Source organism: Salvelinus namaycush, chromosome 8 (genome assembly GCF_016432855.1).
Source record: "Salvelinus namaycush isolate Seneca chromosome 8, SaNama_1.0, whole genome shotgun sequence".
NCBI classification, from domain to species: Eukaryota; Metazoa; Chordata; class Actinopteri; order Salmoniformes; family Salmonidae; genus Salvelinus; species Salvelinus namaycush.
The window spans coordinates 7,707,662-7,732,800 of record NC_052314.1 but is presented as its reverse complement, the minus strand read 5'-3'; the positions used below and the strand labels follow the sequence as shown (position 1 = coordinate 7,732,800).

The 25,139-nt window shown below is 42.6% G+C and overlaps 1 protein-coding gene across 1 annotated transcript in view; it reads left to right on the top strand.

Moving 5' to 3' along the window:
• LOC120052349 (transcription factor SOX-6-like) overlaps positions 1-25,139 on the top strand; it is a 183,676-nt gene that overhangs the window by 18,174 nt on the left and 140,363 nt on the right. The window contains exon 2 of the mRNA XM_038999204.1: positions 2,836-2,900. The gene's annotated coding sequence lies outside the window, so the exon portion shown is untranslated. The remainder of the gene's footprint in view (positions 1-2,835; positions 2,901-25,139) is intronic.

The window sequence follows — 25,139 nt, the reverse complement described above, 5'->3', positions numbered from 1 at the left end:
ACACACACACACACACACACACACACACACACACACACACACACACACACACACACACACACACACACACACACACACACACACACACACACACACACACACACACACACACACGTCTTTGAGGCTACACACCTATTTTGAGTGCTGTGTCTTGAGTGCAATGGCATGTCACATGCCATATCCTGTAAAATGAAGGTCTTTATGTTAAGAAGTGTGTTGTGTGTGTTTTAGTGTGAAGTGTGAGTGCCGGCTAGTGCATGTGTGTGTGTGTGTGTGTGTGTGTGTGTGTGTGTGTGTGTGTGTGTGTGTGTGTGTGTGTGTGTGTGTGTGTGTGTGTGTGTGTGTGTGTGTGTTAAGTGTGTTCCGTGGCTTGTTCTTGTCTTCCTGGGTAGCCAGCTGTCTTTCTGATTACCAATCGTCCTCCAGGTGTTGAGGCCACCAGCGGCAGATGATAGAGTGGCGAGGGTGTGTTGAGCGGTGGAGAAAAAGAGGAGAGAATGAAGTAGAGGAGAGAAAGAGAGAATAACTGGTTCTGCAGATATTTGGAACGTGTTCAGACGAGCTGACAGGTTGAGAGTATGAACGGCAGTCGAGGGACCTCGACTTAGTGCAAAGTTTTTTTTTTATGTGGCAGTGATTGTTTTGAAACTGACTTTGAAACAGGCTCCGGGGGTAAAGTTTTGGCTAGGTACAGATCTAGGATCAGCATGCCCTCCTTCAATCCTATCCTTAACCATTAGTAATGGAAATGCAAAAATGACCCAAGATCAGTGACTAGGAGCAACTTCACCCTACTCCATTAAACAGAGATATGAGTTGGATGGTTCTAGCTATATTTTCTGCTGCGTATTTGTTAAGTAGTTTAGGATCTCCCTAGAACACAAGGGCTCTGGGTTGTTCTTGTTGGAATTGCTCTAAATTGTGCCCTCAGAGAAAATAAGTTGGTTCTAAGAGAAAATCATTTTCTAGATTTAAGCCATGAATAAAATATAATGTCTTGTATTTGCTTCTTTCCTTCATTGCTCTTAATTAGCTTCAAATTGTAGAATCACAGGCATGTTTGTTTCGACCGGTTTACGCACTGCTCTTAGTTTCAGTATAAAGTTTACTTTGATGTCAGTTGGAGGTTGGTTGTGTGTGTGTTGTGTGTGTATCTCTCTCTCTCTCTCATGTATTTATTTGTTGCCGTGGCGCCACAAACCCAAGTAGTTTGAGATGTGTGTGTGGATCAATTAAGGTTGACCCTAGTAACTTGCGGTAACCAGCAGAGCCACATGCAGGAGAAAGGCTCTTTAGAAGCTAAGTTGTTGCACACGACTAGTTGGTACGTTTCCACTGATGTGTGAGAGCAGCGTCGGGCAGTGACTCTTCCCTGTGTCCCAAATGGCATCCTATTCCCTATGTAGTGCACTACTTTAGACCAGAGCCCATAGAGTTCTGGTCAAGAGTAGTACATCATATAGGGACTAGGGTGCCACCTTCTTCTCCCTCCAGATTTATGAGGACAAAGTGACCTATCTCGGCGGCCTCGACAGTAATCACGTTACGAGAAGGCTTAACAAACGTCCAACTTCAAAGCTGTGTTCAATAATCTTAATGTTGGGTGTGTTGCTGGGTTTGTGTGCCTGCATACAGTGTGCGTTGTCATTTATGTGCTGCCGTGTGTGTGCAGCATTACGTTACACTGCCTCTCCTGTCCAACATTGAGGTTCTCTGTTGGATAGGCAGCGAGTATAGAAGCACATTGCATGCCTATATGCATAGATGGAGACGTTAGATAAACAATTAGAAGATGCGTAATTTATAAAAAATGCTCTGACATTTAGTTTTTGGGGCACGCACTGAGCGAATCCCAATTATACACACAGAACCTAATGAGATATTTCTCATTACAATCAAAACAATAGCAGATTAAGTGACAATTCTGTGTGGTCTGGGAGGACTCGTGGTCAGTGTCGGCGTGGATTCGATTCCGACCCACTGCCTATGTTACACTCTTCTATCTCTTCTCTGTCCAATAAAGACACAAATCGCACTCCATGAACAAATGTAAACATGGTATAAAGGCAATCAAGTGTGCAAGATATGACCTTGTAATCATTATATGCTGTCCATATGTGTATACATTTTTAATATCAATGTAATGACGTGATTGTTTGCAATGGTGTAAAGTACTTATGTAGTACTTTCAAATATACTTAAGTCGTTTTTTGGGGTATCTGTATTTTACTTTGCTATTTAAATTTGACAACTTTTACTTCACTACATTCCTGAAGAAAATAATGTACTTTTTCTCCATACATTTTCCCTGACACCCAAAAGTACTAGTTACATTCTGAATGCTTAAAAGGACAGGAATATGGTCCAATTCACACACTTATCAAGAGAACATCCCTTATCATCCCTACTGCCTCTGATCTGGTGGACTCACTAAACACAAATGCTTTGTTTGTAAATAATGGTCTGAGTGTTGGAGTGTGCCCCTGGCTATCTGTAATAATGGTCTGAGTGTTGGAGTGGGCCCCTGGCTATCCAAACATTTTAAAACCAAGAAAATGGTGCCGTCTGGTTTGCTTAATATAAGGAATTTGAAATTATTTATACTTTTACTTTTGATACTTAAGCATATTTTAGCAATTAAATGTACTTTTGATACTTAACTATATGTAATACCAAATACTTTTAAACAAGTAGGATTTTACTGGGTGACTTTCACATTAATTTGAGTAACTTTCTATTAAGGTATCTTTACTTTTACTCAAGTATGACAATTGGGTACTTTTTCCACCACTGATTGTTTGTTTTAAATTATCTCTTGTTTTTGCTCTTTTTTAGGAGACGTTCATGAATCCAATTCTGATCCACAAGTGAGCTGAAGGTGTTGAAGTCTCTCTACTGCTGTAAGTGTTAAGTCTATTCTAATTTCTACTCTCTAAGACATTATCTTAAAGGGATAGTTCACTTGTTTTAAGTTAAGCTTATTCTGGATGTTGCTAAATAACCAGCTAAAGAATTTAAAAACTGTTTGGAGGAATTGACAATGCCTTAGGGAAGTCGGGAAAAAAAGCAGAAACTTTCACTTTAAAGCATGGATTTGTTGGTGCATATGTTATGCCACAAAGGAATGTACCTGTCTTGTATGAATGGCCCTGTCAGTGGCGCACACTCCTTTTTATTTCTGCGTGTTGTCACATTTCAGGTGAACAAACTGTACCTGACTTTGTACGTGTCCGTTAGTTCACATACAGAGTGCTTTTGATAGCTTCCCCGCACGGATCTGGACCAGCACGCTGGTCAGGGTGTTTCTCTGTATTCACTCAATAGGAGCTTTCAGTGTGGCGTAGAAAGGCCTCTTTTAAAGACACACAGGCAGGCAACACTCCAGGAACCTGTCAGCGCTACACTACAGTAGGCCTTTAATGGACTTTCTCCCTGTCTACGTTACAGTAGGCCTTTAATGGACTTTCTCCCTGTCTACATTACAGTAGGCCTTTAATGGACTTTCTCCCTGTCTACGTTACAGTAGGCCTTTAATGGACTTTCTCCCTGTCTACGTTACAGTAGGCTTTTAATGGACTTTCTCCCTGTCTACATTACAGTAGGCCTTTAATGGACTTTCTCCCTGTCTACATTACAGTAGGCCTTTAATGGACTTTCTACCTGTCTACGTTACAGTAGGCCTTTAATGGACTTTCTCCCTGTCTACGTTACAGTAGGCTTTTAATGGACTTTCTCCCTGTCTACACTACAGTAGGCCTTTAATGGACTTTCTCCCTGTCTACGTTACAGTAGGCCTTTAATGGACTTTCTCCCTGTCTACATTACAGTAGGCCTTTAATGGACTTTCTCCCTGTCTACGTTACAGTAGGCCTTTAATGGACTGTCTCCCTGTCTACGTTACAGTAGGCCTTTAATGGACTTTCTCCCTGTCTACATTACAGTAAGCCTTTAATGGACTTTCTCCCTGTCTACGTTACAGTAGGCCTTTAATGGACTTTCTCCCTGCCTACGTTACAGTAGGCTTTTAATGGACTTTCTCCCTGTCTACGTTACAGTAGGCCTTTAATGGACTTTCTCCCTGTCTACGTTACAGTAGGCTTTTAATGGACTTTCTCCCTGTCTACGTTACAGTAGGCTTTTAATGGACTTTCTCCCTGTCTACGTTACAGTAGGCCTTTAATGGACTTTCTCCCTGTCTACATTACAGTAGGCCTTTAATGGACTTTCTCCCTGTCTACGTTACAGTAGGCCTTTAATGGACTTTCTCCCTGTCTACGTTACAGTAGGCCTTTAATGGACTTTCTCCCTGTCTACGTTACAGTTGGCTTTTAATGGACTTTCTCCCTGTCTACGTTACAGTATCCCTTTTAATGGACTTTCTCCCTGTCTACGTTACAGTATCCCTTTTAATGGACTTTCTCCCTGTCTACGTTACAGTAGGCCTTTAATGGACTTTCTCCCTGTCTACGTTACAGTAGGCCTTTAATGGACTTTCTCCCTGTCTACGTTACAGTAGGCTTTTAATGGACTTTCTCCCTGTCTACGTTACAGTAGGCTTTTAATGGACTTTCTCCCTGTCTACGTTACAGTAGGCTTTTATTGGACTTTCTCCCCGTCTACATTACAGTATCCCTTTTAATGGACTTTCTCCCTGTCTACGTTACAGTAGGCCTTTAATGGACTTTCTCCCCGTCTACATTACAGTAGGCTTTTAATGGACTTTCTCCCTGTCTACGTTACAGTAGGCCTTTAATGGACTTTCTCCCCGTCTACATTACAGTAGGCTTTTAATGGACTTTCTCCCTGTCTACGTTACAGTAGGCCTTTAATGGACTTTCTCCCTGTCTACGTTACAGTAGGCTTTTAATGGACTCTCTCCCTGTCTACGTTACAGTAGGCTTTTAATGGACTTTCTCTCTTTTCGTAAATAAAGATATATAGTACAAGTCAAAAGTTTGGACACACCTACTCATTCAAGGGTTTTTCTTTATTTTTACTATTTTCTACATTGTAGAATAATAGTGAAGACATCAAAACTATGAAATAACACATATGGAATGATGTAGTAACCAAAAAAGTGTTAAATAAATCAGAATATATTCTTCAAAGTAGCCACCCTTTGCCTTGATGACAGTTTTGCACACTCTTGGCATTCTCTCAACCAGCTTCATGAGGTAGTCAAATGGAATGCATTTCAATTAACAGGTGTGCCTCGTTAAAAGTTAATTTGTGGAATGTTTGGGGCAAGACCAGCTCAAATAAGCAAAGAGAAATTACAATCCGGCATTACTTTAAGACATGAAGGTCAGTCACAAAAACCATCAAGCACTATGATGAAACTGGATCTCATGAGGACCGCCACATGAAAGGAAGACCCAGAGTTACCTCTGCTGCAGAGGATAAGTTCATTAGAGTTACCTCTACCTCAGATTGCAGCCCAAATAAAGTAACAGACACATCTCAACTGTTCAGAGGAGACCGTGTGAATCAGGCCTTCATGGTCGTATTGCTGCAAAGCCCAAATTAAGCTGTCAATATTGAAGTCCTATAGTTTTAAATGGTTTTACCAAGAGAAATATATGAAATGTAGAGCTGGGAGAAGTTAAAGAAAAGTGCCATATGGTTCATCCCAGTTTTAAAGTAATAATAGTTGTCTTCTTTGTGGCCCTGGTGCCACGTCAGAGGGGGAGGGACTTTACGCTATAGGTCATCAGTTAGATGATCCTCATTGGACCCTAGCCCTCGTCGTGGGAAGGCTTTAATGATTTACTGTTTGGGGATAGGCTATACATATCCACTTTGTTGGCCAGGGCAGGTAGGTCCATTTCAAAGGCTTTGTTGTTGACGAGGTGTGGACTCCCTGTTGTATTTCTATCCATACTACTTAACTCATTCATTGAAATCACTTGAATAAAGCTAAAGTCAACTCTATTTCTTTCAATTTGGCTGCAGAGCCTGTGTCACTATCCCACCCAAGGTCCATATGGTTCTCTTTTGAATGTGTTCATTGGCTGTAGATGGTGAGGCTATAGGTTGGGCCTGGGATGTGGTTCCTTACTTAGGCTGGATCAGCGAGCAGCTCATAGCCAGCGAGAGAATCCACCAGCCTCATCCCACAGCGTCTTCGCAAAACCACCAGCTCTATCACTCTTTCACTTATATTAGCCTTGAAATGGGGCCTGTTCTAAATAGGATCTCCTTCTAGTTTATCCCTTTCTGTTTATGGAGGAGTGGAGAGAAGAAAAGAGCCACGCAGCTTAGTCACTTTTTCCCTCTCTCTGCCTCCAAACCACAAGCGAGGGCAGCTTCCCCAGGACGAGTTCTTTTGTCTTTTCTATTACCACTGTGGCTTTAAGGAGATCTTCCTTCCATTAGGTCATGCAGTGAGACCGTCTCTGATACAGGGAGAGAAAGAGGAAGAGAAAGAGGGAGAGATATAAAGAAAGGGAGGGGGTGGAGAAAGATGTTTGGAGGGGAGAGTTGGAGGCCTCTGTTTCTTACACTAAGGAGTAAAGACATTACCGTGAGTGTTCGTGGCACGAAGTATGTTGTTGTGCTCGCTGCCATGTCAATACTCATCATCGTGGTCATTATCATCGCTGTCGTCATTACCGTCTTTCGCCATTGTCATCCTTATCGTCATTAATGTCATTAATGTCATAATTGTCGTTGTCATCATCATCGTCGTCATCATCATCTTCATCATAGCCATCATTATCATCATCATCATCATCATCATCATCATCATAGCCATCATCATCATAGCCATCATCACCATCATCATCGTCAACATTACCATCGTCACCGTCGTCATCATTGCCATAATCATCATGATCTTCATCGTCATCATCGTAATCTTCAACAATCCTCAATGATGACTGACAGCCTTCAAACATCTTTCCTTGCCTCGCTCGCCCCTCTCATCTTCTCAGATGACTTCAGATGCACTGTATCACATTACACATGTCACCCTGTGGCATATGTCACATTACACATATAAAATGTTATTTGTCGCATACACATATTTAGCAGATGTTATTGCGGGTGTAGAAAAATGCAATATATATATATATACTGTACTTATATATAAACTGGGTGATTCGAGCCCTGAATGCTGATTGGCTGACAGCCATGGTATATCAGACCGCATACCACGGGTATGACAAAAAAAATCTTGTTACTGCTCTAATTACGTTGGTAACAAGTTTATAATAGCAATAAGGCACCTCGGGGGTTTGTGGTATATGGCCAATATACCACGGCTAACGGCTGTATCCAGGCACTCCCTGTTGCGTCGTGCATTTGAACAGCCGTTAGCCGTGGTATATTGGCCATATACCACACCCCCGAGGTGCCTTATTGCTTAAATATATGATGGGATGTATAGACATGGACAGTATATGGATAGAATATGTAGTATATCTGAAGAATACGTAGGATAGAATAGTATATGTACAGCAATATTTAAATAGGATAGGCCTTGACTAGAATACAGTATAAACATATGATGTGGGTAAAACAGTAAACATTATTAAAGTGACCAGGGATTCCATGTCTATGTACATAGGGCAGCAGCCTCTAAGGTACAGGGTTGAATCACCGGGTGGTAGCCGGCTAGTGACAGTTACTGAGTTCAGGGCAGGGAAATAGTGGTGACTATTTAACAGTCTGATGGCCTTGAGATAGAAGCTGTTTTTCAGTCTCTCGGTCCAAGCTTTATGCACCTGTACTCACCTTGCCTTCTAGATGGTAGCGGGTGAACAGACTGTGGCTCGGGTGGCTGAGGTCCTTGATGTTCTTTTTGGCCTTCGTGTGACACCGGGTGCTGTAGATGTCCTGTTGGGTAGGCAGTGTGCCCCCGGTGATGCTTTGGGCAGACCGCACCACCCTCTGAAGAGCCCTGCAGTTGCGGGCGGTACAGTTGCCATACCAGCCTCCTGAGGTTGAAGAGGCGCTGTTGTGCCTTCTTCACCTAACTGACTATGTGGGTGTGGAATTTCAGATTGTCATTGATGTGTACGCCGAGGAACTTTAAGATTTTCACCTCCACTGTGACCCTGTCGATGTGGATGGGGGCGTGCTTCCTCTGCTGTCTCCTGAAGTCCTGATCAGCTCCATCGTTTTTGTTGGCGTTGAGGCAGAGGTTATTTTCTTGGCACCACTCTGCCAGGGCCCTCATCTCCTCCCTGTAGGCTGTCTCATTGATGTTGGTAATCAGGCCTACCACTGTTGTGTCGTCAGCAAACTTGAGGATTGAGTTTGAGACGTGCGTGGCCACGCAGTCATGGGTGAACAGGGAGTACAGGAGGGGGCTGAGCACGCACCCCTGTGGGGCCCCTGTGTTGAGGATCACCGCATTAGAGGTGTTGTTGGGGGTGGCCCATCAGGAAGTCCAGGACCCAGTTGCACAGGGCAGGGTTCAGACCCAGGGCCCCGAACTTAATGATGACCTTGGAAGGTACTCACCCAGTGGCATATGTCACCTTCCACATATCACCCTGTGGCATATGTCACATATCTCCTTAAGGGGAGACTCAGACTTAAGAAATGTACTGTAGGGAATGTGTTTGTGTCACTCTTCTTCAGAGTGCATAATGTCCATTATATGATCTGTACCAAGCACAGGCAGTGGCTGTCAAAACACAAAGGCAGGAGATTGTATTTGTTGTTGTGAAATGCTCTTTCCATTCGGTTAGTGCAGTGTTTCTTCTACCATTGTATGACAGTTATTTTGCTTTGGGGGCCTTTGCGACCCCCCTGAAAATTCTGCTAGGGAGAATTGTATGTGTGTGAGTGTGTGTGTGTGTGTGTGTGTGTGTGTGAGTGTGTGAGTGTGTGTATGCACGTGCATGCGTGAGTGTGCGTGCATACGTTTAACTTACTTTCACCTCAATGCCAGGTAACAACTGGTGTCTCCTAAAGCTGACATACTTCTAAAGGCTACCATTAAGAAATTCCATCAGAGCAGCCACCACTCAGGTTAATAATTGCTTCTCGTTTTAACTGAGGGGGTGAAAGGTCAGGATCAAACTCACCTGTTCTTTTCCAAGCCACAGGGGCTGGCCACCTGGCCCTCCGCGGTAAAGTTTCCCTAGGTACAGATGTAGGATCAACTTCCCTGCCCTCGATCTTAACCTTAAACATTAGTACAGAAACTGACCCAATATCAGCGTCTAGGGGCAACTCACTCTAATCCTCACCTGGCCTCTCAGATCTGCAATGGCAGCCGTGCTACACGGTCTCACAGGGATGTCACTGTCACCACTCTAGGTGTCCATATTGGTAAACGATTCATCATGTCACCCTGTTCTGTTTCACCTGTCCTTGTGTTTGTCTCCACCACCTCCAGGTGTCGCCCATCTTCACCACTTAATATCGTCATACACGTAACGTTAGGTAGGGAGCCAGCCAGTTTACGTGAGCTAGCTAACAGTACACTTTAGCTTGAAATGAAACCACTTTCTGTCAAAATTTGAAATGTGTAATATCTAAAAATGTAGCTAGCTAACGCTAGACTATCTTACCCATATACATCATTATGCATGATGGACGTGTCTCCTTGTCACGAATGCCATGACACAGTTGCCCTTAGTTTGAAGATGTAATCTGGAGACAGGTGTTTTCTCCATCTCTTTAGCTGTCATACTCTAATTCCACTGATTTCAAAATGTTATTCGTATTTACAGATGGCGTGGCATACCAGTTTGTTATTAAGGCACATGAAAGTTCACATGTTCCAGAAGGCAGAACGCATTTTGATAAAAATACATGAAAAAAAAATGTTAAAATGTTTCTTGAAACGGGTCACATGTAGGGAATAGGGTGCCATTTGGGACTTAAGTGATATGTTGCAATGCCGGTCCTTTCAGGTCAGTGGTTATACCTTTATAATGCCGGTCCTTTCAGGTCAGTGGTTATGCCTTTATAATGCCGGTCCTTTCAGGTCAGTGGTTATGCCTTTATAATGCCGGTCCTTTCAGGTCAGTGGTTATGCCTTTATAATGCCGGTCCTTTCAGGTCAGTGGTTATGCCTTTATAATGCCAGTCCTTTCAGACCAGTGGTTATGCCTTTATAATGCCGGTCCTTTCAGACCAGTGGTTATGCCTTTATAATGCCGGTCCTTTCAGGTCAGTGGTTATGCCTTTATAATGCCGGTCCTTTCAGGTCAGTGGTTATGCCTTTATAATGCCGGTCCTTTCAGGTCAGTGGTTATACCTTTATAATGCCGGTCCTTTCAGACCAGTGGTTATACCTTTATAATGCCGGTCCTTTCAGGTCAGTGGTTATGCCTTTACAATGCCGGTCCTTTCAGGTCAGTGGTTATGCCTTTATAATGCCGGTCCTTTCAGGTCAGTGGTTATGCCTTTATAATGCCGGTCCTTTCAGGTCAGTGGTTATGCCATTATAATGCCGGTCCTTTCAGGTCAGTGGTTATGCCTCTATAATGCCGGTCCTTTCAGGTCAGTGGTTATGCCATTATAATGCCGGTCCTTTCAGGTCAGTGGTTATGCCTTTATAATGCCGGTCCTTTCAGGTCAGTGGTTATGCCTTTATAATGCCGGTCCTTTCAGGTCAGTGGTTATGCCATTATAATGCCGGTCCTTTCAGGTCAGTGGTTATGCCTTTATAATGCCGGTCCTTTCAGGTCAGTGGTTATGCCATTATAATGCCGGTCCTTTCAGGTCAGTGGTTATGCCTTTATAATGCCGGTCCTTTCAGGTCAGTGGTTATGCCATTATAATGCCGGTCCTTTCAGGTCAGTGGTTATGCCTTTATAATGCCGGTCCTTTCAGGTCAGTGGTTATGCCATTATAATGCCGGTCCTTTCAGGTCAGTGGTTATGCCTTTATAATGCCGGTCCTTTCAGACCAGTGCTTATGCCTTTATAATGCCGGTCCTTTCAGACCAGTGCTTATGCCTTTATAATGCCGGTCCTTTCAGGTCAGTGGTTATGCCATTATAATGCCGGTCCTTTCAGGTCAGTGGTTATGCCTTTATAATGCCGGTCCTTTCAGGTCAGTGGTTATGCCTTTATAATGCTGGTCCTTTCAGACCAGTGGTTATGCCTTTATAATGCCGGTCCTTTCAGGTCAGTGGTTATGCCTTTATAATGCCGGTCCTTTCAGGTCAGTGGTTATGCCTTTATAATGCCGGTCCTTTCAGGTCAGTGGTTATACCTTTATAATGCCGGTCCTTTCAGGTCAGTGGTTATGCCTTTATAATGCCGGTCCTTTCAGGTCAGTGGTTATGCCTTTATAATGCCGGTCCTTTCAGGTCAGTGGTTATGCCTTTATAATGCCGGTCCTTTCAGGTCAGTGGTTATGCCATTATAATGCCGGTCCTTTCAGGTCAGTGGTTATGCCTTTATAATGCCGGTCCTTTCAGGTCAGTGGTTATGCCATTATAATGCCGGTCCTTTCAGGTCAGTGGTTATGCCTTTATAATGCCGGTCCTTTCAGACCAGTGCTTATGCCTTTATAATGCCGGTTCTTTCAGACCAGTGCTTATGCCTTTATAAAAAAAAAATGTTGCCCTTTTTCTCCCCAATTTCGTGATATCCAATTGGTAGTTACAGTCTTGTCCCATCACTGCAACTCCCGTATGGACTTGGGAGAGGCGAAGGTCGAGAGCCATGCATCCTCCAAAACACGGAGCTGCACTGCTTCTTGACACACTGCTCACTTAACCCGGAAGCCAGCCGCACTAATGTGTCGGAGGAAACATCGTACAACTGGCGACCGTGTCCGCGTGCATGTGCCCGGCCTGCCACAGGAGTCGCTAGAGCGCGATGTGACAAGGACATCCCGGCCGGCAGTGGTGTAAAGTACTTAAGTCAAAATACTTGAAAGTACTACTTGTTTTTTGGGGTATCTTTACTTTACTATTTATATTTTTGACAACTTTTACTTCACTACATTCCTAAAGAAAATATTGTACTTTTTACTCCATACATTTTCCCTGACACAGAAAAGTACTCATTACATTTTGAATGCATAGCAGAACAGGAAAATGGTCCAATTCACACACTTATCAAGAGAACACATGGTCCTCCCTACTGCCTCTGATCTGGCAAACTCACTAAATACAAATGCATCGTTTGTAAATGACACATTTTTAAAACAAGAAAATGGTGCCATCTGCTTTGCTTAATATAAGGAATTTGAAATGATTTATACTTTAAGTGTATTTTAGCAATTACTTTTACTTTTGATACTTAAGTATATTTAGAACCAAATACTATTAGACTTTTACTCAAGTAGTATTGGCCGGCCGGCCAAACCCTCCACTTACCCGGATGATGCTGGGCCAATTGTGCGTTGCCTCATGGGTCTCCCGGTCGCGGCCGGCTGCGACACAGCTCGGGATCGAACCCGGATCTGTAGTGACGCCTCAAGCACAGCAGTGCCTTAGACTGCTGTGCCACTCGGGAGGCCCTAGATCAGTCGTTATGCCTATATAATGCCGATCCTTTCAGATCAGTGGTTATGCCTTTATAATCAGACCTTAACCCTGGTACGACAACTGCACCACCCGCAACTGCAGGCCTCTCCAGAAGGTGGTGCAGCACATTACCGTGGGTATACTGCCTGCCCTCCAGGACATCTACAGCACCCGGTGTCACAAGAAGGCCAAGGAGATCATCAAGGACCTTAGCCACCCGAGCAACGGCCTGTTCACCCTCCCATTATCTACAGTATGTGTGAGTGTGTGGGAAGAGTCCAGTGTGTGTGCATAGAGTCAAAAAGAGTTATTGCAAAAAGGGTCTTATGGCTAGGGTGTAGAAGCTGTTCAGGAGCCTTTTGGTCCCAGACTTAGCGCTCCGGTACGGTAGCAGAGAGAACAGTCTATGATTTGGGTGTCTGGAGTCTTTGACAATTTTTAGGCCCATCCTCTGACACCGCCTGATATAGAGGTCCTGGATGGCAGGGAATTTGGCCCCAGTGATGTACTGGGCCATACGTACTACCTTTTGTATCAGCTTGTGGTCGGATGCCGAGCAGTTGTCAAACCAGAAGGCCAAGGAGATCGTCAAGGACCTCAGCCACCCGAGCCACGGCCTGCTCTCAATGGTGCAGCTGTATAACGTTTTGAGGATCTGAGGATCTATGCCAAAATAGTTTCAGCCTCCTGAGAGAGAAGAGGCATTGCCGTGCCCTGTTCACAACTGTGTTGGTGTGTTTGGACCATGATAGGTCCTTAGTGATGTAGACACTAAGGAACTAGAAGCTTTCAACCCGCTCCACTACAGCCCTGTCGATGTGAATGGGGGCGAGGTTGGCCCTCCATTTCCTGTAGTCCACGATCAGCTCCTTAGTCTTGCTGACGTTGAGGGAGAGGTTGTTTTCCTGGCACCAAATTGCCAGGTCTCTGACCTCCTCCCTATAGGCTGCCTCATCGTCGTCGGTGATCAGGCTTACCACTGTCGTGTCGTTGCCAAACTTGACGATGATGTTGGAGTCGTGCAGTCGTGGGTGAACAGGGAGTACAGGAGCGGACTAAGCACACAGCCCTGAGGCACCCCAGTGTTGGGGTTCAGCATGACAGATGTGTTGTTGCCTACCCTCACCACCTGGGGGTGTCCCGTCAGGATGTCCAAGATCCAGTGTCAGAGGGAGGTGTTCAGTCCCAGGGACCTTAGCTTAGTGATTAGCTTGGAGGACACTATGGTGTTGAACGCTGCTGAGCTGAAGCCAATGAACAACATTCTCACATAGATATTCCCTTTGTCCAGTTGGGCAAGGGCAGTGTGGAGTGCAACAGAGATTGCATCATCTGTGGATCTGTTTAGGCGGTATGGGAATTGGAGTGGGTCCAGAGTTTCTGGGATGATGATGTTGATGTGAGCCATGACCAGCCTTTCAAAGCATTTCTTGACTACAGATGTGAGTGATACGATGCGGTAGTCATTTAGTCTGGTCACCTTGGCGTTCTTGGGCACCAGGACTATGCTTGAAACATGTAGGTATTACAGACTGGGTCAGGGCGAGGTTGAACATGTTAGTGACTACAGTGTAGTCATTGCATGCTATGAATATGAGACCAAATACTTAACTTTTTACCACTTTAATACACATGGAGTATAAGTGAATTTGTCCAAATACTTTTGGTCCCCTATAATGTACAAAAAGTGCTGTCATTTCTAAACGGTTCACTCGATATGGATGAACATAACCTAAAATTAAAGCTGACAGTCTGCACTTTAACCTCATAGTCATTGTGTCATTTAAAATCCAAAGTGCTGGAGTACATAGCCGAAAGAGCAAATTGTGTCACTGTCCCAATACTTTTGGAGCTCACCGTATTCATATTCCAGTCTCTGGTCTGGAAGCTAATTTCCTGCAATTCTATCCATTTTGCTATGGGGTTTTGTACTGTGTATATAAATACTGTATTCTTGACATAGCTCATTCTAATATTTCTACTTCTGTACATGGTATGTTAGTTTATACACACCGAATATGTTTTATATGCTGGATTCTTGTACATATCATTCCTAGTATATCTTGTGTAAAATCATCCGGTTTATATACGTATAGATTGCATTACTGTTACAGTGCTATTTGGGTTGTTAATTGGATTCGTTATGACATTCCTTAATTACATTTTTTTGTATAATTTGTGTACATATTTGACATTTTATTGCATTGTTAGGAGCTAGTAACATAAGCATTTAGCTGCACCTGCTATAACATCTGCTAAACTGTGTACACAACCAATAAACTTTGATTTGATAACAAAAAAAATCTAAATGATGACCTTGAATCAACGTGTAAAATAGATTGGATTTGCAAAAAGTCATCAACGTAAGGGAATTTATTTTAATCTAAATCCAATACATGGTGCCATTTTTTATTGATTTCACGTTGAATTCACATTACTTGACAACTCAACCACATGTTAATAAAAACTAGACATTGAACTGACGTCTGTGCCCAGTGTGTAACGATTGTCTGTTGAAGAAGGAGTGGACCAAAGCGCAGTGTGGTAAGTGTTCATGATTTATTAATAAAACTGAACACTAAATAACAAAACAACAAAGAGAACAAACGAAACCGAAACAGTCCTGTCAGGTGCAGAAACACAAAACAGAAAACAACTACCCACAAAGCATCGGTGGGGAAAAGCTACCTAAGTATGGTTCTCAATCAGAGACAACGATAGACAGCTGCCTCTGATTGAGAACCACACCCGGCCAAACACAAATAAATGCAAAACATAGAAAATGCACATAGAATGCCCACCCAAATCACACCCTGACCAAACCAAAATAGAGACATAAAAAGCTCTCTACGGTCAGGGCGTGACACAGTGGGCTGTTGCAAGTCACATACTTTACAAAGTGCAGGAGAAGGAGCATCCTCCGTATCCTCAAGTGACATCTGGGTTGTGTCCATTATGAATCAAACAGAAGAAAACGGACAGAAACAGGGAGGGACTACTAGGACTTAAGCAATGCTCATTTTTGCTTTCCTTTGCAACAGGTCTGGTAATCATAGTGCAGGGAGGGATGACCTCTTTCAAAGCCATGACTAAGTCCCCCTGATCAGTGACTGTGTGGAACCGTCAATCCCCTAATCGTCGCTTTTGTTCTTTGTCGAAGTCAATTAACCATATGGATATACAGTATATATGGAGACTGTGATCCGAGGAAAAAGTGTGTGTGTGTGTGTACGAGCATGTGTGGTGTGTGTGTGTTCCCTCGTGTGCTTTCGTGTGTGTGTGTGTGTGCGTGTGTGTGTGTACGTGCGTGTGTGTGCCTGTGTGTGTGTGTGCCTGTGCCTGTGTGTGTGTGCCTGTGTGTGTGTGCCTGGGCGGGCGCCCTAGTGTAACTATGAACCAGCCATGGTCTTATACCACTGTCAAGAGTGAAGTGTGTAACTAACAGTGGTCTAATGAATTTAACCTCCAACAGGATCAGAGGAGATTAAGAACAGGAAGGTTGACAAGGCAAATAGGCTCTCTCTCTTCTTCAGCCCCTCTCTTCAACACAATGGAGTTTCCACCTACTAAATTTAAACTTAACTAGTTGAACTTAACCCCCTTAAAACCTCTTATGGCTGCAAGCCCGAGGTCGGTACACCTATGACAACATCCAGCTCAAAGTGCAGGGCGCGAAATTCAAAAAAATATATTTTTTAAATATTTAACTTTCACACATTAACAAGTCCAATACAGCATATGAAAGGTACACATCTTGTGAATCAAGCCAACATGTCCGATTTTTAAAATGTTTTACAGGGAAGACAAAATATGTAAATCTATTAGCTAACCACGTTAGCAAAAGACACCACTTTTCTAACTCCATCAGTTTCTTACTCCATCAGGTGCTATCACCAATTCGACCAAATAAAGATAGAAATAGCCACTACCAAGAAAAAACTTCATCAGATGATAGTCTGATAACATATTTATTGTATAGCATAGGTTTTGTTAGAAAAATGTGCATATTTCAGGTATAAATCATAGTTTGCCATTGCAGCCACCATCACAAATCTCACCAAAGCGACTAGAATTACTACAGAGAAGCAACGTGTATTACCAATTTACTCATCATAAAACATTTCTTAAAAATAGACAGCGCATAGCAATGGAAAGACACAGATCTTGTGAATTCAGACAACATTTCAGATTTTCTAAGTGTTTTACAGCGAAAACACAATAAATCGTTATATTAGCATACCACATGTGCAAACGTTACCCGAGCATTGATTCAAGCCAAAGAGAGCGATAACGTAATCATCGCCAAAATATATTAATTTTTTCACTAACCTTCTCAGAATTCTTCCGATGACACTCCTGTAACATCATATTACAACATACATATAGAGTTTGTTCGAAAATGTGCATATTTAGCCACAAAAAACCGTGGTTATACAATGACAATACTAGCAAAACTGGCCTGAAAATGTCGGGCGCCATCTTTCACAGTGATCTTGTCTCATGAATAACTATTCATAAACTTGACTAAAAAAATATAAGTTGGACAGCTATCGAAAGACAAATTAGTTCTTAATGCAATCGCTGAATTACATTTCTAAAATTATCCTTACTGTGCAATACAGGGTTCGCCAAGCGAAGCTATACCAAAAAAAATGGCGGAATATGCGTTTAAAATTTTTCGACAGAACAACGATTTATCATCTTAAATATTTCTTACTATGAGGTGATCTTCCATCAGAATCTTGGGCAATGTATCCTTTCTCGGGTCTAATCTTCTTTTGGTCGAAAGATGTCCTCTTGTCCGTCGAAATGCCCACTAACGTTCGACCGGGACCCCGAAACGTGCCCGGCGCTTCAAAGTGCATCACAAAGCAATGCCTCAAAATCGCACTAAACGGATATAAATTGCTATAAAACGGTTTAAATTAACTACCTTATGATGTTTTTAACACCTATAACGAGTAAAAACATGACCGGCGATATATTACTGGCTAAACAACAGCTTGGAAAGAGAGCAGGTCCGACGTCCATCGTGCGTCAGGCGCAGGGAGCAAAAGAACGGTACATCCGGTCTTTGGCCTTTTATACAGGCCCTGATTGCGCAATCGACTCCATTCAAATTGTCACCACTTACTGACATCTAGAGGAAGGCGTGGGCAGTGTTTGTATCCTCATAGCATTTACAGGGACATTAAAACTGACATGGGACCAGAGGCCAAGATTTCTGAAATCTCACTCCCTGTCAGGAAAAGTGCTGTAGAATGAGTTCTGTTCCACTCAGAGACATAATTCAAACGGCTATAGAAACTAGAGAGTGTTTTCTATCCATTAATAACAATAATATGCATATTGTACGAGCAAGAATTGAGTACGAGGCCGTTTGAAATGGGCACCTTTAATCAGAGCTACTCAATACTGCCCCTGCAGCCATAAAAAGTTAATCGGTAAGTAATCCTTGCACTATTCTAATAGTTCTCTGTAATTTCACCTGTGGACCAATATGGTCTTGAAGAGTAAACAACATGCTGACTGACACACAGGGGGAAAGAGAGAGAGAGGAGGGAAAGAGAGAGAGAGGAGGGAAAGAGAGAGAGAGGAGAGGGAGAGAAAGAATATAGGGAAAGAGAGAGAGGATGGAAAGAGAGAGAGGGAGAGAAAGAGAGGAGGGAAAGAGAGAGAGGGAGAGGGAGAGAAAGAATATAGGGAAAGAGAGAGAGAGGAGGGAAAGAGAGAGAGGGAGAGGGAGAGAAAGAGCGGGAGAGGGAGAGAAAGAATATAGGGAAAGAGAGAGAGAGGAGGGAAAGAGAGAGAGGGAGAGAGAGAGAAAGAATAGAGGGAAAGAGAGAGAGGGAGAGAAAGAATATAGGGAAAGAGAGAGAGAGGAGGGAAAGAGAGAGAGGGAGAGGGAGAGAAAGAATATAGGGAAAGAGAGAGAGAGGAGGGAAAGAGAGAGAGGGAGAGTGAGAGAAAGAATATAGGGAAAAAGAGAGAAAGGAGGGAAAGAGAGAGAGGGAGAGGGAGAGAAAGAATATAGGGAAAGAGAGGGAGAGGAGGGAAAGAGAGAGAGGGAGAGGGAGAGAAAGAATATAGGGAAAGAGAGAGAGAGGAGGGAAAGAGAGAGAGGGAGAGGGAGAGAAAGAATATAGGGAAAGAGAGAGAAGGAGAGGGAGAGAAAGAATATACGGAAAGAGAGAGGAGAGGGAGAGAAAGAATATAGGGAAAGAGTGAGAGGGAGGGAGAGAAAGAATATAGGGAAAGAGTGAGAGGGAGGGAGAGAAAGAGAAAGAATATAGGGAAAGAGTGAGAGGGAGAGAAAGAGAAAGAATATAGGGAAAGAGTGAGAGGGAGAGGGAGAGAAAGAATATAGGGAAAGAGTGAGAGGGAGGGAGAGAAAGAATATAGGGAAAGAGTGAGAGGGAGGGAGAGAAAGAATATAGGGAAAGAGTGAGAGGGAGAGAAAGAGAAAGAATATAGGGAAAGAGTGAGAGGGAGAGAAAGAGAAAGAATATAGGGAAAGAGTGAGAGGGAGAGAAAGAGAAAGAATATAGGGAAAGAGTGAGAGGGAAAGGGAGAAATAAAGAGTCATCAAGGGTTGAATTTGGATTTTGTAGCTGTTGGAAAGTCCCAGGTTGACATTTTCCTCACCTGTGTAGTGTGCAAATGCACTGTAACATGTCAAATAGATGGGACAAGTGAAATTCTAATATGCAGAGAGATTTATGTTGTCATCTTTGAAGTTTGGAATACACACGGTACACACGGAATGCAATTGTGAGCTGCAGTATCAGATCTCCTGTTTATTTGAAACGTAAAGTTTACTCACAGCGTAGTGGGGGCAGATATCCACTGTCTCTCACTGTCTCCCACTATATTCACTGTCCCCCACTGTCTCGTTCTGTCTCCCACTGTCTCCCACTATATTCACTGTCTCCCTCTGCCTCCCTCTGTCTCCCACGGTATGCCACAGTCTCCCACAGTCTCCCACAGTCTACCACGGTCTCCTACTGTATGCCACTGTGTCCCATAATATGATAGTTCCACTTTGTTCACTCCCAATGTACCCTTGGATGCCATGTGAATACGCACCAGTAGCGGCGTACAGTGGGAGACTGAGGTAGACAGTGGGAGACTGAGGTAGACAGTGGGAGACTGAGGTAGACAGTGGGAGACTGAGGTAGACAGTGGGAGACTGAGGTAGACAGTGGGAGACAGTTGCATACCGTGGGAGACCGATGGACAAACTACAGCAACATATTTTGTGTTTTATTCAAATAGAGAATATAATCCGGACACATTTCAGTAATGAGAATTTGGGGTGAAAGTTTACAAAATTCTGTCGAAAATGTATTTAGGACACTTTGCCAAAAACTAGAAATCTTAGTCCTCAGAATAATAGTTGATTTTTGCAAATTCATCATGGTTTTGTAACTCAATTTGTTACAGACAGGTTTAAAACTGGTTTCATGAGAATCGCCCAGTAGTTTGAGTTGATTAGTTCTCACTGGTCAAGTCACTGGTCAAGTCATTTTGGGCGGCAGGTAGCCTCGTGGTTGCTTGATCGAATCCCGAGCTGACAAGGTAGAAATCTGTTGTTCTGCCCCTGAACAGGCAGTTAAACCACTGTTCTTAGGCCGTCATTGTAAACAAGAATTTTTTAACTGACTTGCCTAGTTAAATAAAGGTTATATATATATATATTTTTTTAAAGTCACTCATGTGTACACCTCGCTCACTCACCTGTTTGACACACACAACCCATGCAGTTACAGAAAATAAGAAATAAAATGGTACAATGGAGATAGAGTTAGAGATAACCTGTTTGGGCTCAAGGGGCAGTATTGAGTAGCCAGATAAAAGGTGCCCATTTCAAAAAGGCCTCGTACTCAATTCTTGCTCGTACAATATGCATATTATTATTACTATTGGATAGAAAACACTCTCTAGTTTCTAAAACCGTTTGAATTATTTCTCTGAGTGAAACAGAACTCATTCTGCAGCACTTTTCCTGTCAGGGAGTGAGATTTCAGAAATCCAGGTCCCTGTTCTGAGATCAGTTTATAAGTCCCCATGCAAGCTATGAGGGTACATGCACTGCATACGCCTTCCTCTAGATGTCAGTAAGCGGTGAGACTTTGAATGGAGTCGATTGCGCAATCTGGGACCTTATATTAGACCGTGGAACAGGAAGTACCGTTCTTTTCAACAGTGCGCTTGACGCATGAAGACATCAGAATGGCGTCCTGCAAACGCTTTCGTTTTAGTATTTCTATATCTCCGGTCATGTTTTTATTCGTTATAGGTGTTAAAGACATCATAAGGTAGTTAATTTAAACCGACTTATAGCAGTTTATAGCAGTTTATTGCGATTTTCTGGGATTTCTTTGCCATGCGCTTTCACGAGTTGGACACCACTCCAGTTGGCGGCTAACGTTTAGCGGCTAATTCGACCGGACAAGAGGACATCTTTCAACCCAAAGACGATTGTTTTGAAGAAAGGACACCTTGCCCAAGATTCTGATGGAAGCTCAGCTAATAGTAAGCAGTCTTTATGCTGATAATTCATTGTTCTGTTGAAAAATGTCAAATGCATGAAACGCCATTGCTTGCAGTGTAGCATTGTGTTATCGCAGCCTGTATTGCGCAGTAAGGTTAATTTTAAAAATGTAATTCGGCGATTGCATTAAGAACTAATTTGTCTTTCGATTGCTGTCCAACCTGTATTTTTTTAGTCAAGTTTATGAATAGTTTTCGATAAGAGTAGGTGTCTTTCCAAGATGGCGCCGGACAGATTGCTTGACGTTATGGACACTGTTCTCATTGTATAAGCACAATTTGTGCCGCTAAATATGCACATTTTCGAACAAACTCTATATGTATTGTGTAATATGATGTTACAGGACTGTCATCTGAAGAATTCCGAGAAGGTTAGTGAAAAAATTAATATATTTTGGTGGTTTATACGTTATAGCTATTTTTGCCTTGAATCAATGCTGTTGTTATGTTTGCTATTGTGCTAAGCTAATATAACGCTATATTGTGTTTTCGCTGTAAAACACTTGATAAATCGGAAATATTGTCTGGAATCACAAGATGCCTGTCTTTCAATTGCTGTACACTATGTATTTTTCAGAAATGTTTTATGATGAGTATTTAGGTATTTGGCGTTGGTGTCTGTAATTTTTCTGTCTGCTTTCGGTGCAATTTCTGACTGTAGCTGCAATGTAAACTATGATTTATACCTGAAATATGCACATTTTTCTAACAAAACATATGCTATACAATAAATATGTTATCAGACTGTCATCTGATGAGGTTGTTTCTTGGTTAGTGGCTATTTATATCTTTATTTGGTCGAATTTGTGATAGCTACTGATGTAGTAAAAAACGGATGGAGTAAAAATAGTGGTGTCTTTTGCTAACGTTGTTAGCTAATAGATTTACATATTGTGTCTTCCCTGTAAAACATTTTAAAAATCGGACATGTTGGCTTGATTCACAAGATGTGTACCTTTCATCTGGTGTCTTGGACTTGTTAATGTGTGAAAGTTAAATATAAAAAAAAAAAATATTTTGAATTTCGCGCCCTGCACTTTGAGCTGGCTGTTGTCATAAGTGTACCGGTGTCGGGCTTGCAGCCCAAACAGGATAAAGGCACTAGGATAAGACAGAGATTGGGTCCCAAACTGTACTGTGTTCACCCATGACTGTGTGGCCTTGCACACCTCCAACTCAATCATCAAGTTTGCAGACAACACAACAGTGGTAGGCCTGATTACCAACAATGACGAGATGTCAACAAAACGAAAGAGATGATCGTGGACTTCAGGAAACAGCAGAGGGAGTACGCCCCTATCCATATCGACGGAACCGTAGTGGAGAAGGTGGAAAGCTTCAAGTTCCTCAGTGTACACATCACTGACAATCTGAAATGGTCCACCCACACAGACCGTGTGGTGAAGAAGGCGTAACAGCAACCCTTACAAACTTTTACAGATGTACAATTGAGAGCATCCTGTTGGGCTGTATCACCGCCTGGTACGGCAACTGCACCACCCGCAACCACAGGGCTCTCCAGAGGGTGGAGTGGTCTGCCCAACGCATCACCGGGGGAACACTGCCTGCCCCCCAGGACACCTACGGCACCTGATGTCACAGGAAGGCAACAAAATATCATCAAGGACATCAAACACCCGAGCCACGGAATGTTCATCCAGAAGGCGAGGTCAGTACAGTGTCATGACGTTGGCCTAGGGGTAGGTTTATGACAGTCATAAATACCTCTTTCCCCCCTTTTACCTCTCCCTACTATAACTGATGTGACATAAGAAAACCCCTTGGTTAACATAGAGATTCTGGGAACATCAGAAGTGGGGGGAAATGAACTATATTCTGGTAATCCGACCAACTGAACATATGCAGTGGTACTTAAGGTATATTATGTCAGTTCGGTTGCCCTCTGACACATTCTCATCAATGATAGAATGACATAAACTCTACTGTGGAAAGTCTAAACGTCAGAGGTATCGGATTCACATGGAATTGTTGTTTAATTCAAATGTTTGAATATGAAATTATTTGTGAAGAGATTAAATGTAATTTTAGCTTCCAAATGAGAGATTTGGATTTTCATAAATTTGGGCTTCTGCTCAACTAGGGGCCCGCCCCTGTGAAGAGACATGGGTTATAAACTTTTCAGACACACCCCTCTCCCTCCACTATAAAAGCCATTGACAAAAATATAACTTCCTGTTCCGTGTACGCTAGGATGACGATCCGGTGTCAGAATGGTTCAGATAATAACTACAGAACTAAGCCAACAGCAGCATGGACTTTGATTGTGAATGGTATGAACTTTGAACTCGTATTCACTACAGAAGTGATATCTCCTAGCCGTTGAGTTAGCAACAGCTGCTACAAACGCAGGTTAGGAAGGACAGTCCGAGTATCCCGTCTACTACACACAACGTTACTCCAACGTATCCAGTAAGGCACCAGAGACATTCTTCAAAGGACAGAGGACTCGGGTTGGCGACACGGTCCATCTACCACCAACCTACTGAAGCGCAGCTCAGAGTAAATATTTATTGCATTTTCCTTCTTCAAATGGGCGGTAATTTAGAATGCATAAGATACTGTATTTACGATAGCACAGCTTCGCCTCTGTTCCAGTCTCCCGCTCTTTCACTAAAATCCCACCCCTTTTCTTTGTGTAACAAGCTGTCATATCTATTCCGCCCGCTAGGGACGTTTTTCTGTATGACGGCACTTTGTAATCAAGTTATGATTTAATTGTATATGTGTGATTCTGTGTGATTAGTTAGGTATTTAGTAAATAAATAATTAAACCCAATTTTGTATTGCTGATTCAACTTGTTAGCCAGGATTCTTGCAGATAATCAAGGATTTACAACTTTCAGATGAGACTGAACAAACTGACGATTAAGGTGACTGCTATGGATGTAAAATATTACTAAATCTTTAAGAGTTTATTCGGAAGATAACAGCTCTATAAATATTCTTTCGTGGTGTCCCTCTCTAGTTAATTAATATTTACATGATTAGTTCAATCAGGTAATATTAATTACGGAGAAATTATTTTATAGAATAGCATGTCATAGCAATTAATCTGGCATAGTCAAAGACACGACAACAGCTGCATCAAAGCTGGGACCGAGAGACTGAAAAACAGCTTCTATCTCAAGGCCATCAGACCGTTAAATAGCCATCACTAGCCGACTACCACCCAGTTACTCAACCCTGCACCTTAGAGGCTGCTGCCCTATATACATAGACATGGAATCCCTGGCCACTTTAATAATGGAACACTAGTCACTTTAATAATGTTTACACCCTGCTTTACTCATACGTATATATTTTATTCTATTCTACTGTATTTTAGTCAATGCCACTCCGACATTGCTCGTCCTAATATTTATATATTTCTTAATTCCATTCTTTTACTTTTAGATTGGTTTGTATTGTTGTGAATTCTTAGGTATTACTGCACTTTTGGAGCTAGGAACACAAGCATTTCGCTACACCCACAATAATACCCTGCTAAATGTGTGACCAATAACATTTGATTTGATTTGAAGCTGCACCCTATTCTTATATACTGTAGTGATTTTGACTGTAGTGATTTTGACTGTAGTGATTTTGACTGTAGTGATTTTGACTGTAGTGATTTTGACTGTAGTGATTTTGACTGTAGTGATTTTGACTGTAGTGATTTTTAGTCCTGTGGGAAATAGCGTGCCATTTGGGACGCTGACAGAGAAACAGAAGAGCTCCACACTGTATAGTGATTTAGTCATGAATAATATAATAATAATCATATTATAAAAGGGATAGTTCAGCAATTTAGCATTTTTAGATATTACTTTTCCATACCTTGAAAAGCAGTCTATGAACAAGGAGCGTCTGCTTTCAAGATGAGGAAACAAATATCTAAAATCACAGAACTATCCTTTGAAGTAGGGCTCCCGAGTGGCGCAGCGGTCTAAGGCACTGCGTATCAGTGTAAGGGGCGTCACTACAGTCCCTGGTTTGAATCCACGCTGTATCACATCCAGCCGTGATTGGGAGTCGCATAGGGCCGCGCACAGTTGGGCCAGCGTCGCCGGGGTAGGCTGTCATTGTAAATAAGAATTTGTCCTTAAAGGACTTGCCTAGTTAAATAAAGGTTTTAAAAATGTAA